Raw genomic sequence first — 14,018 nt, 5'->3', positions numbered from 1 at the left:
TTCAGATTCAGCATACATAAAAATAAAAGTATTGATTTTTCCCCTAAAATATGATTCTACCTCTGTTTCCCCTATCTCTGACTCTTACAGAACTAAGGGTTCTATCCGAACCTTCCTCACGTCATTACTCATATGCAGTCCATGACAAAGTCCCATTGATTTAACTTCTAACTCAAATCCATTGACTTTTTGCCCTCTGGATTACTACTAGTCTACTCTAAGAATCACCATCTTTCACCTGGACCACTGTAGTAGCCTCCTAACTGATCTCCCTGCATTCGTCTGGCCTTTCTCTAATCTGTTCTCTGCCCTGCAGACAGTGTGATATTTTCAAAATGCAAATGTAGTTATTTTCTACCCACCATTCTCAGCCATCCTCATCCCATCTAGCTGAGTCCAAGATTGCCAATAGACACAAACTGGTCCAGGCAACTGCGACTGCATGTATGTGTGGGTGGGAGTAAAAGAGAAAGATCTACACAAGCAAGTTTGAGAATATGTCTGATTGTGAAGATTGAGAAGATGCCTAATCACATTTCAAAGCCTCCCAGAACATTTCTAGTCTTGTTCATCATTTGAAATCATTTATGCCTTTTCACAGGAAATGTCAAATTTCCCCTATGATAAAAATCTTCATAATTTTCCATTTTTATTTTACTCCCTTCATAGCACACAGAAGTCATATAACATGCATAAATTTCAGGGGGCTTTGCCTTTTAAGAGGCAGCATGGTGGAGCAGAAAGAGCTTGGATTAGGGAATCAAACAGCTGTGGATTTAAATCACAGCTCTGCAACTTGTTATTATTATTTGAGCTCAATTTCTTATTTTAAATGAGAATCTCTCATAGTTTTGGAGGGTTTTTTTTTTAGACTTTGGTGAGGTCATCTATGCAAAGATTCTAACATATCATCTGACATGCAGTAGGTGGCCAGTGAATGTTTGTTCTTTTCTACCAGGATGGGTGGTGCCAAAATAGTCCAGTCCAAAGAAAATTCTAAGATCATTGGCAAAATTTCTCTATAGCCTAACTTTGCTTCACAGACAACTGGAAGTGAGTGTTGAGTTGAAATTTCATTTTTGTTGATTCATTTTAGCTAACATATATTGAGCACTTCCTATATGCTAGGCTTCATGATATGCAATTTACATTCGTTATTTAATCACCACCAATTCCCTGTGATGTATCATACTATGCCATTTTATACCTAAAAAGTGCCAGAGCTCAAACTGAACTCAGATCAATTGACTCTGGAACTTGTGATTCTATCTATAGGATTTTGACCTCTTTCACTGAGAGACTCAATCCAAAAAACTCAGAGGAGAACTGCTGCCTTTGATCACCTAAGTTTCATCAGGGACCTACGGAACACTTCATTTCATTTTGCTAAAGCCCAGAGCCAGGAACTCAACCATATGAACTTCTTTACATGAAGCAATTTCACTTCATTACATTACAGGGCAATTCTAAGATTAGAGAACTAAAATGCACTTTATTTTTCCATGTTTGATATGACCCAAGTAATCTTTCTGGAATTACAGCATTTAATACCTCTTTTTGGCAGTATTAAATACCAATACCCTAAAGGATTATCCATCCAGTGTTAAAGATAGGAATTTGGCAAGGAGAGAGAATTTTAATTGTGATCTTTATAGGATCAAGAATAGTTTAGGGATCTGATTTTGACAGCATTGTGTATGAAAGCACGTAAGTCTCTATCTTTAACAATACTGATAAGTTTTTAAGCAAACTATCTCTGAAAGGAAAGTTTGAACCCAAGAGAATATTCTAAACATACAGAGACTTTGCACCCGGAATAGTTATGCAACATGATATGCACTAAATTCATATATAAGGCAACATTTATTTTTCCCTAAGGCTAAGAGTTGAAATTTATCCCATAAGGGAGTTCTATGGCAGTACCCAAAGAAAAACACATGTCTGTCTGAAAGCCCACAAAGAAATCCATAGGAAAATATGAGAGATGTGTTTGGAACCTTAGTTCACAAATCTGACTGCATTTCCTAGTACTGATGGAAGTTTGGATTCAAGAACCAATGTGAAAACCACAGAGTCCCTATAATAAATAGAGTCATTGCTTTGCTTTGTTGGTTCCTGCTAACCCTTAACTGCATTTCTGTGAAATCTAATAAATATAATGGAATCTACTAATGTTTTGTGTAAGTATATCCTAGATAATCTGAGGGCAATGACTTTTGCTGACTGACAAGTCTCAGCTTGGCTTTGACTACATCATTTTATCATTTGAAATAGTGAAGATATTCTAAAGTATACTACTCTTGTACAGTGCTGAGTAGATGGTAGGTGCTCAATGGAATATTGATCAGTTGACCAATATCTCTTAGAGTGCTAATGTTTTTAAGAGGGTGGTGCTTAGGTAATAAACTTCTCTGTTTCTCTTTTTTATATTCTCAAATGGTCGAACACCTTTCATCTTCAGAACAACTTGTAATCAAAGTATCAACAAATCCATTTTAAAAAGACAAGAGCACATAAAATGTCAAGAGTGATGGACTTAAAGAAAAGATTCATTATTTTTAAAAAACATTCATTACACTGAAACTTTTTAATAAAATATCTCTGCAGATAATTTTGAGATAATTAGAAATGGTAAGGAGAGTTAGACAGGGATGCCTACATCAATTTCTACCTAATAGAAGGGTCCATCTTCACAAAATAAGATAACCTTGCATTGATGTGGCAGATACATCCTAAGGTGATTTCAATTAGGCATTGCCTTATACAATCCTTTCCCCTTCAGTGTGGGAGGAATCTCTGACTTGCTTCTAATCAATAGAAAATGGCAACGCTGATAGGATGTCAGTTCTTGATTTGGTTATGTATGGCAAAAGTAATGGGATATTGCTATTCCCATGATTACCCTATGTTATTGTATTCATTTTCTAGGGCTGCCATAACAAAACCCACAAATTTGGTGGCTCAAACAAGCAGAAATTTATCCTCTCACAGTTCTGGAGGCTAGAAGTCTGCAAACAAGGTGTCTGTAGGTCTACGCCCTCTCTGAAGGCTCTAGGGGAGGAATTTTTCCTTGCCTCTTCTAGCTGCTGGTATTCCTTAGTGTTCTTTGGCTTGTAGCAGCCTAACTATAATCTCTGGCTCTGTTGTCATATGACCATCTTCCCTCTGTGTGTCTATGTGCCTCTATTTTCTTATAAGGATACCAGTCATTAGAGTATGGCCTACTTAACTCCAGTATGACCTCATCTTAACTTGACTAATTATGTCTGCAAAGACCCTGTTTCTAAATACGGGCAAATTGTGAGGATCCAGGTAGACATGAATTTTGGGGGATACCATTCAACTCAGTGCAGTTACGTAAAACTTCATGTTAGCAGACAGGAGGAAGAGACTATTCTTTGTTGGCTTGAAGAAGTAAGCTTCCAGGTTTTGAGACGGCTTCTTAGGGAGCCAAAGAGCAAGAAATTGCAGGCAACCTCTCGGAGCTGAGAGTCACCTGCTCTCAGCTGACAGCCAACAAGAAAATGGGGACCTCCATTCTGCAACCAGAAGAAAATGAATTTTGCCACCATAACTTGGAAGAAGACCAAGCCCCAGAAACGAAAGTACCCACTGACACCTGGATTACAGTTTTGTGAGACCCTGAGCAGAAGACCCAGCTAAACCATGCTGAGACTCTTAACTCATGAAAAGCATGAGATAATAAATGTGCATTGTTATAAGCCACAAAATTTGTGGTACACAGCAATAGAAAACTAATACAATTGGCATAGTGCTTTAAAGGTTTCATTCGCTGGACCTCATTTATACTTCCCAAAGCCAAATTCAAAGAGATTTCTTTCAGTTCTGAATTATATATACCACCAGCATTTCACTGTATTCACATGGATCATTGGGAATGACCTATAGAACATGAGTGTGCTTAGTAAAATCATAGAATTTTAGTACTCAGAAGAACCTCAAATGATACATTTTAATCCTCTCATTATACAAACAAAGAAAATGAGCCCAGGACATAGAAATTGACTCTTGATCACCAAGGTACCAAGTGGAAAAGGCAAACACAGATCCACAGGTCTCCTGGGATCCAGCCCAACATTTTTTCAATATTCTAGATCATCACCAACTTACTAGGATCCTTCGAAATCCCAAATGCCAAATAACAGAAAAGCTAAAAATAAATCACAGAGTTTTAGAAAATGCATATAAGTTATACAGCTTAATAAATGTCAATATTCACAATTAGCACTAATTTGCTCTCAGAAAAGTGCCAATCACATTGTAGCACTCAATAGATATTTGATAAATAAAAAAGTTAATATGTTTTCATATTCAATGGCCATTATGAAACATAAAAGATATGAGCCCATCCCCACATGTCTTGATCTGAAGGCTGCACAGCCCGTGGGCAAAAGCCACGGCTATGATGTTGATGTCAGACCCACCTGAGTTTGAATGTGAGCGCTAACATTTATTCACTTGTAAAATTGGCAGATTTCTTCAAACTCTCAGCTGTCAGTTTTCTCATCTGCAAAATGAAGGTAATAACAATGAACTCCTATTGTTGTGTTTAGGTTCAAACAAAATAAATGTAAAATCCCTCGCATTTACAGAGTACTCAATAAATGTCACTCTATCGCCATTTGTTGATGAATTTGTTTTTAAATGAAGAACAGTTTTTCACTTAACTTCAGCTATTTCTCTGAACTACAACCTGTGTCAGAGGCATTTAATACAAATGTACTTTTAATTCTACATTAAAAGACATTTTCTTTGAAAGGAATTTCGTTGTAAGCATTTACTCTTTGGTTCTAACTACCCATCTTTTGTCCTCTCAATAAGCTCAGTAGAAAATAAAGGCATAAAAAGTCTAGGGAAGAAAAAAATTTCATTTGACTAGGCCTGAATTTATTGACACTTAGGAACCACACACAAAAAAGGAAAAAAGAGGAAGCAGCTTGAAGATTCTTAAATTAATCACTGACTAGGAGTTTACATAATTTAGAGGTAGTAATTCAAAACCTGTTTCAAATTAGATGAGAGCAGAAAAGTGATGTGGAAGTAGTTACTGTTAAATGGGAATTCTTCTGATTACACTATTTATCAGGTAGTATTTCAGATAATTAAATAGAGCTATGAGTAACATGAAAGATTATAGTTATGATTCTTTTTTGCACAGGTCTGTTGAGACTTAGAAATTATATGCAGGCAGAGTTGGAAAAATTCCAACACGGACCATTTTGAATTAGGCAACAGCTGGTGAAGAAGGTTTAGTTTAGGGACTGCCCTGACAGCTGGAGAAAAAGTGATATGTGGTCCATACTAAATGTCACATTAAAAATTAGCAGTAAAATAATTGCAAGTTAATTGGAAATGTACTGTCTTCATTTCAAAGCTTAAACAATCTTCCTTGGGGCCATTTTAAGACCATTTTAAAGTTCTTTAATCTCTGCTCAAGAGAATTTATTTTCAAGCAGGTGTGCCTTAAAGCTAAAAATGTAGACATGACTTAAAATCATTTCCATGAGTTGCAAGCACTTCCACATGTTTAAAAAAATAGTCATTTCAATGTTGCTTGAAACCCAGGAAAAGTCATGAAGAGAGGAAGCTGTGAAAACCTTAATCATGCAAATCTCATGACACAGGGCATGATGCAATGGGGGCTGGAGCCAGAAGGCTTGGTTTCAAGCCTCTATTCTGCTAATTACTAAGTAGGAGGTTTGGGGTAGAATTCATGCCCTTTTCAAACCTTAATTTTCTCATCCAAGTTGCGAATGATAACACCTACCTTCCAAACTACTGTGAGAAGAAAGTGATCTATATTTAGTACCTAGACAATAGGCCTATGGTTTCCAAATTGTGTGTTGAGGCACTCCAGGGCACTGCAGCACACCTATAGGGGCACCATGGGATTTTTTAAATTTTCAGGGGAAATACGCAAAATTTGAAATCTGTCAGCCACTGTGTGAACTAGTAGCTCAAGTAGTTCACAGATTCAACATTAGACCATACTACATTCCTGTCAATGACATCACATCTTTGTGATGCTGAGTTTTGGTTGTTGCTGGACAAAAAGCTAACAAGCATGAAAATCAAAGCAGAACAGGAAATGGGGGTGTTTTGTCAAATCTGATTTCAACACCTGAAGAGGTGCACAGTGCCCAAAAGTCCTACACATCTTTTTAGTAAGTAACTGTGGTTAAGACTAAAATTAAAATTTTTTTCTTTCAACTTTCAACAAATTTATTTTTTCTCAAGAAGCAGCTAAGTTGTTAGTATATAAATACATTTTAAGACGTTTGGACCTAATCACTCAATCAACGTCATAGTTAGTTATTTATTTTGGCCTACGAATCCATACAAAAACAACCAAGACACTGAGGGTGCCATAAATTGAAAACCTGAGGAACTTCTGCAGTAGGTACCCAGTAAATGTTCATTTCCTCTCAGATTTGATATTCTTTCACGTGACTGAAACCTTTCTCTCAAAATCCAGATAAATTTAGTTCTGTTCTCATTAGTAATGGTCACCACTATTCTCAGCCTTTGCAATTTGATGGTACCACGTGATTACCTCTGGCCGGTGGGATTTGAAGGTTATGAACTCTCCATTCACACTTCCCCTGTTGAGGCATCCTACTGAGGTGAGGAGAGAATGGAGCCTCAAGATCTAAGTAGCTTCAATTGTCCAGTTACTGTCTGGAAGATAAGTTTTCCTGCAGACTCATATGGACCCACTGAGTCAAGCCAATGAGATTTGGTGGTTTGTTTGTCATGAGGCAATGGCTTGTACTATCTTGACTAATACTCAAGCTTGTTTATTTCTATTGCCCTTCCCACCATTCTCCTAAATTTGGTTTTCTTACTCTTTTTGTGGCCAATTCTAAAAGATAATTAGGTAATACCTGGTACTATAGAAAATGTGACCATAACAATAGAAGCCTGGATGGTGGAAAACTCAAAGAATAGTCATTAACAGCAACAACTAAAACAGCCTGATCATAGCGTGATTCCCTATATCACAAACTAGAATCAAGAGCACATTCATTCAATCAATGTCAAGCTGTGGTTCGTAACATCTTAAGGGTTAAAAAGAAAATTGAAACATTTTAACAAGATGATTTCATTTAGTACAAGGACATATACAGTAAGATAAACCCACTTTTATACAAAATGTTGGAAGTGAGGATGTTCAATAACAAGTTATTTTCTGTATTCTTGGGAATTTGGCCTTATACCACAAAGGAGGAAGCAACTCAAACATGCACACATTTCCATGGTGGGGAAATTTCTGACTGGACTAGAGGGTATAGAAGTCAATTTTTCCAGTGGTTATAGAATGAGAATAGGAAGATAATGTTTTAAAAGGAAAATTTAAATAAATTCCTCAATATCTCAGATATTAGAAAGAAGATGAGGCTGACTAGGAGGAAGTCAGGAAAAGAAAAAGAATTGCATCCATTGATTCATCAATTTTTTTTAATATCTTAATATGCATTCCATAAATGCTACCAGGTAGTGGGACTTGCTATCTAATTCTAAAGGGCTACTAACATAGCAAGGAGACAGGCTTAGAAAGGCATAATCACAACATAATGTGTCAATTACTAAAAAGAGCAATACTCTGGAAAATCACAGATTTACAAGAATAAGTTTGTCTGGAAGAATCAGTGATATTTTCCTCAAAAAGGAAACACTTAAGCTGGATCTTGAAAGAGGAATAGTATCAAGAACTCTGAAGTTTTGAGATTTTACCCTACTAGCAAACTAGCAAATTATCTTGCAACAGTTTCATGGATGCTGGCAGAAGACATGAGATTCCTGAATCAAACAGAAAGGTCTTTATCATTCACAGCCATAACCACAGCCAGAGTATTAGCACTTTCTTATACCAGTTCACTGAGTCCTAGTTCCCATAGTGACCCAACAAGGGCCAGGTAACACTTGCACATACAGTGGGTTGCATCACAGGGGAGAAACCTTGAGCTTAGGAAGCCCAACTTTTTTATAACAGGCAATAAATATGCCTGCCCTTTGCTCCAGAGGAAGATACTTTTGATCTTGCAAGGCTGCTTGCCATACAAACATCCTGGAACACATAATCCAGAACAAGGGCAGTGAGTGTCTTTGTCACAGGAAATGTAGAAATGTAAGAGATTCACGGAGAAGTGTCTCTCAATAAGCAGGAGTCCACCAAGATGCTAGATAATAATATCTTAGCAGAATATATAAAATATCTGAAAAGCTGGAGTATAGAATACCTTTCAAAGAATGAAGCAGTAGAAGGTATAGGCAGTGGGGAGGGTGTGTTGGGAAGAAGAAAATAAATTCATAGAATTATGTTGGAATTAGATTGTTGAGTAGAGGAAAAAATATAGAATATTAGTCTTTGTTCATCAATATTTATTCAGTGTCAGCTTCATGGTAGAAATTCATTATATTAATTGAATGAATGAATGAAAGATCTGCTTTGCCTTGTAAGCATAGGAAGCCATCATAATTTTAAACAAAGAGGCAAATGATCATATCTGGCACCAGTGTGACTAAAGCATTCTGCTGAAGGAGAACAATTTAGGTACTTTGCCTATAGTTAGTAGGCTTTTGCAATAAGATGGGTTAGAAGAGGTAAAGGTTTAAACTAAAAAAGAAGCATTGAGAATAGAGAGTAGTTGAATTAATTTAGAAGAACCAACAAAATAAGCCAGCAGTCAACTAGACGTGAAAGTGAGAGTTCAAAGATAAATATGAGTTATCCATCAGATTTAGGAGGGGAGAGTTGTTTAATAAATGGTGATGTCACTAAGTGAGATAGAAAATGCAAAAGAAGACGCAAGTAGGAGATAATGAGCTTGATGTTGGGTTTGTTTCATTTACATCTTAAGAGGATACAAGTGGCAATGTCCAGAAGGATTTCTGAAGCTTCAGAGAGAAGATGAACTGGCAGGGAGTGGTAGATATTGAGATAATATAGATAGATATTTGTCTTATAGATAAAGACAAAAGAGTGAAAAAAATAACCCAAGGAGGAACTCTAGACAAATAGAGAAGAAGTTTGCTTATATACGGGAAGTACCAATAGTACTGTATGGGAAGAAAAGAAAATGCTCATGAGAATGACTGGAAAAAACGTATTGAGAGAGGTGGAAAGAGAACGAAGAGAAGATATGCTGAAACCAAAGACAGTTTCAAAAGAGAAAATCATTAGCAAGGAGGTTTCAAACTGGATGGGAGCTAAAAAATACTCATTGGATTTGGCTTTTAGATCATCACAGATTTCAAGAAGACAGTAGGGGGCAGAAGACAGATTATAGAAAGAAGCCACCTTCTTCTTATTTCAGAGGAGAGGGGAAAGATAGGTTCAATCAAGTTGACATCAGCTTATCTGGTGTGATAAGCTGTGAAAAGAAAGCATTTTTCCAAATATATACCATAAAAAAAACTTTCCAAATGGCACCCATAGGTCATCACCTAAAATCTCCTCCACTATACATTGCTACTTGAGTCATAAAGGTGTTCTCATATTCAAAGAGCCCCCTAATAAAATGCAATTACTCCTCAAAATAGTAATACCTTACACACTTCCTCTGAAGTGTTATTTGACAAGGATTTAACAGAGAAAATGTTCTTGCCTAATAAGACACCAGAGCGGTCTTAGTATTCTAAAAGCAAATAACAGAGGAAAAGGCCTATTAAATGGGGTCCCAAAGAAACAAGGCTCCTATTTGATGACTTGGTTAGAGTCTGGCTAAGCTATCTTCTTGCTGACTGGCTTTGCCAAACTTTTTTCCCTTTCTTGACTATTTGAGAACACTATCCTGTGTTGAGAAAATTTAAGTATGTAGTAGAAGTGGATTTCTTAAAGCACAGAGTAAGTGGTGAAAAGTGACTGAGGTGTTAATAGTTGCTGCTGCTACCCAAAATATCAGCTAAGATTTTAAGCTACTGCACTCCCTATGATCACATCAAACACACTTTTCTGGTACCAACAAAAAGTATTTTGCTACTAATCTTCACAGCAAGGCAGTTCCATAACGAGAATGCTCAACAGCTGCTTTCCAAGTTAATGAATTAATCAAGCATTTACTAAACATCTACGATTTACCTAGCATTTAGCAAGATAGCAAGAAGAATGGGAGTTTGGTATTATTTTAATTGAAAGGTAAGTTTGTGACATGTAAACTTGTAACAAGGAATTGTATTAAACACAAATGAGACGGTTCCAAGTCGGCCATAATGTTCTCATTAGAAACATAAATGCCATTGTGGGAATAAGACGTCTCTGGTAGGCAGTACATTCAAGATCTTCTCCACTAAGCAAATTCTCATGAGTATCAAGAGAGAAGAAAGAAATAATAGAATAGATATATCATCTTTTTTAATCGGTCACTGAGTTTCATTTAGCCTTACTGTGATTTCTTTAAGTTTCAGAAGCAAACGAGAATGCTAACGCTTGAGGCTACTATGAAATGATAGATCCTTGTTGTAAGCAGTTCCAAACAGTATCTAATTGTAATATTATCTTCTAAAAGATTTAAAGGAAAAATAATAATTTTCTTTCACTTCAAAAATACACACCTATTTATGTCTCTGATTTTTTCTTTTCTTATTTCCTTTTTTTAATAACTATAAAATGCTTGACTTTTTCTGTGAACCTAAAACTGCTCTAAAGAAAGAAAATCTACTAACAAAAATCTTACATGCTCGAGGGCAGAGATTATGTTTTTCATGTCTAAGATAGATAAACTTTTATCTATTCTATCACATTATGAATAAATTGGAAAATCTGGTATATTTAGATCTACCAGGGATTTAAAAAATGGATTCTTAATTCAAATTGAACAAGTCCTTTCCACTTCCAAATTTTAACTTTAGTGTCTGGAATAAGAGAGGTAACTGGTGCACTGATTATTTATAAGGTACTTTATATCGTAAGGAAGAATCACAACTAATAATTAAATTTGGGAAGAAGAGCACATGCCGTGTGGAGATCTTGCATACAACTCACAGGCAGCTCCTTGGGTATCAATTATACTGCAAAAGGAACTTGAATTTCAGCCATGTATAATTTGGCAACACTGCAAAATTTAAGGCTTTTGAATACTCTTTGTCCCAGAAATTCTTTTTCTACGAAGTTATATCCTAATGGATGTGAGCAAAGATGTATTTACAAGGATAGTCATAATAGTAGTATCTGTTGAAAAATAGAAAACTCAAATATCCATCAATAGGGATGATTCAATAAACTACTATAATATACTGCCACGAGGGAATATTGTGTGGCCATTAAAAATAAATATAGAAGAATAGCAAATGGCAAAAAATGTTCACAATAAATTGCGAAGTTAAAAAATCAAAGAGTTTCAATAGTATATATGGTATAATTGATTTTCCAAAAAAATATATAGATAAAGTTATAGGCAGATATAGATATGAATAGAACAAAGACTTGAAGGACCATGCTAGTCAAAGTTAGCTTTCAACTGGTCTACTGCAATAACCTCCTAATCAGTTTTCATCTACACTTGGCTTCTAATAATCCTACTTCTTCTAGACTGCAACCATATGATTTCAAAATGCAAATCCTATCATATCACTCCCAATTAAAATACTTAAAAGTGTTCCTTCTGGGCCTAGTGATTAAGTTTGGCATACTCTGCTTCGATGGCCCAGGTTCAGTTCCCTGGTGCAGACCTATACCACTTGTCTGTCAGTGGCCATGACATAGCAGTGGCTCACAAACAAAAAAAGCAATACTGGCAAGGGATGCCAGCTCAGGCAAATCTTCTCGAGCAAAAAATACCCAAAAAAACAAATGTTCTGTCCACTTCTAAGACAAAGAACAATTTCCTTCCTGCAATTTGCAAGAATTGTTCCCTGTCTAGTTTTCTCTCTCTCTCTCCTCACTTCTTTTTCTCTCTCCCTCTCACCTCTTGCCACTCTCCTCTAGATCTCTTAACTCCATTGTCTGCATTCCTAACAACTGCACCCCAAAATTCAGTTCAGGCAGACATGAGTGAGGTATTCTGGTCAGCCTGCCTGATTTGTATGGTACAAGAGGTTTCAAAAACCCATTCCTAAAAAGGAATTCATATTTCCTATCATACTGAGAAACAGGCAAACGGGTTTTCAATCAACCCTGACACAAGGTCTTGGCTAGACAATAAACAAAATGTACAAAGGCAGTTGGTCTCTCTCTGAAGGGTTTCTCTGGCAAGCTGTTCAGTGTACAAGAAGAACAAGAACAGGGCTGCCACCGCTTGGGTACAGAAAGTGAAGGATCTAGTTTTTTATCTCTTTCTCTGAATCATGGTCGTAGAAGAATGTTGATACATTAGCAACAATCATATCCTTCCTCATCATATCTACGGCTGTGTGTCTTTAGGAAAATCCTTTAACTTCTCAATTACCTCAGTTTTCTATACTGCAAAATGGGAGTTGAACTCGGTCATATGTCTATTTATACATTTTGTCCTGATAGCCATAACTCTAAGAGTTGCTGGCCTTGGTGTTCACTTTAACTTGGTTTCAGCTGTACACAAAATTGGGCGTGAAGGACACACATTGATTTTCCCAGGTCCTATAAAACCCTAGGAATGGATTTGACCCATAGATGCCACAAAGAAAGGATTTCTGTGAGAAGTAGACAGTAAATGGCATTGCTAGACAAGGCAAAGCATTTAGCCAATACACTCAAATCCATAGGCCAAACCTGGGCAGCCAAAATGTTTCATGAATTTCAGTGGCTGAGTGAACCTCTGAACTTGTACAAGGTATATTTGTGTGTCTTCATGTATGTCTGTTTGATCTCTTACAAAGGAAACCCCCCAAAAGTGCAAACAATCCTCCTCTTGTGCCCGAGGCCTAGATTGTTCATGGCAACATTGAGATAAATTCAACAAAAGGTTGTGGAAAGGGGCACCTCAAGAGGCTGATAGGCTAATAGACCCTACTCCTCACAATACTCCACATTAAAATTCCTTTGAAAAAGGAACTCAGAAAAGGGAAATAACATGTCCTGCAGGGAGAAACTAAGGTAGACAGTCAACTCTTTCCCTCATAATTTTTCTTACTAGTCTTTCTGATTTTACAGCATAATATGTTCTAAACTTTTAGTAAAATGGAGGTTTCTCATTTCAGCCAAACTGCTGTTAATCTATTCCAAATGTTACCATTGCAAGTAAGGTCTGGTAACCATCGCTGTATTGAGTTGATAATAGGAATAGAACTGATCACCATCTGGTTTGGTTCAGAGTACAACTTGCTCCCTAATATTGCAGAATTTGAGTTGGAAGTCCCCTGCATTTCGTGAGTGCCACAAAAAAGAATTTAAACAAACAGCACTCTCCAATAGTCATATGTCCTTATTTATTGCTCTATACGTTTGCTAAATATGGAATATCACATTACTAATTTTGGCAAATTCCAGGGTACATAAACAGGCCAAAACCTCTTAACATAAATTATGCCAGAGCTGCCTAATGATAATTTGAAAAATTCATGGTACTGGTTTTCCAGAGTTATGACTGAAAACCATTTCAGAAATAAGAAACAAAATTTGAAATTGGTTTCTTCTTGCATGCTTCCCTTACCAATGCTGCTGTTGCAGATCTATGAAAATATACTTGATTCTACCACATTATGAATAAATTGGAAAATCTGATTTATCTAGAACTACCAGTGATTTTTTAAATGAATTCTTGACTCAAAAGGAAACATTTTATGAGTTCTTTCCAATTACAAAATTCTCTGTTGTAAGTATTACAATAATTCTGGTAACAATCTAGCTTTATACAAAGGAAACTTTCCTTTAATTATATTAAATTATTACTAGGTATGATATTCTCTAAAGAGTTTGAAAGTCCAGATGATGACTATTTAATGACAAAGGCCATGTTGATCTATCCCCATTATATTCCCAATGTTTTGAATTATGCCTGGCATATAGGTGTCTACTTAATGAATGGAGCCCAAGAGACCCATATGGGAGACCCGCTTGTTACCCAAAATAACAAGTCTAT

The 14,018-nt window shown here is 36.4% G+C and overlaps 1 long non-coding RNA gene across 2 annotated transcripts in view; it reads right to left on the bottom strand.

Moving 5' to 3' along the window:
- Positions 1–14,018, bottom strand: part of LOC106840099 (uncharacterized) — a 72,763-nt gene that overhangs the window by 36,726 nt on the left and 22,019 nt on the right. For both annotated transcript variants that reach the window (XR_011493298.1, XR_001400309.3), the window contains exon 3: positions 4,446–4,528. This is a non-coding gene — a long non-coding RNA (uncharacterized lncRNA). The remainder of the gene's footprint in view (positions 1–4,445; positions 4,529–14,018) is intronic.

The sequence above is a fragment of the Equus asinus genome, chromosome 12 (genome assembly GCF_041296235.1).
Source record: "Equus asinus isolate D_3611 breed Donkey chromosome 12, EquAss-T2T_v2, whole genome shotgun sequence".
In the NCBI taxonomy this organism is placed as follows: domain Eukaryota; kingdom Metazoa; phylum Chordata; class Mammalia; order Perissodactyla; family Equidae; genus Equus; species Equus asinus.
The sequence above is the reverse complement of the archived record's forward strand: the minus strand, read 5'-3'. Positions and strand labels throughout refer to the sequence as shown.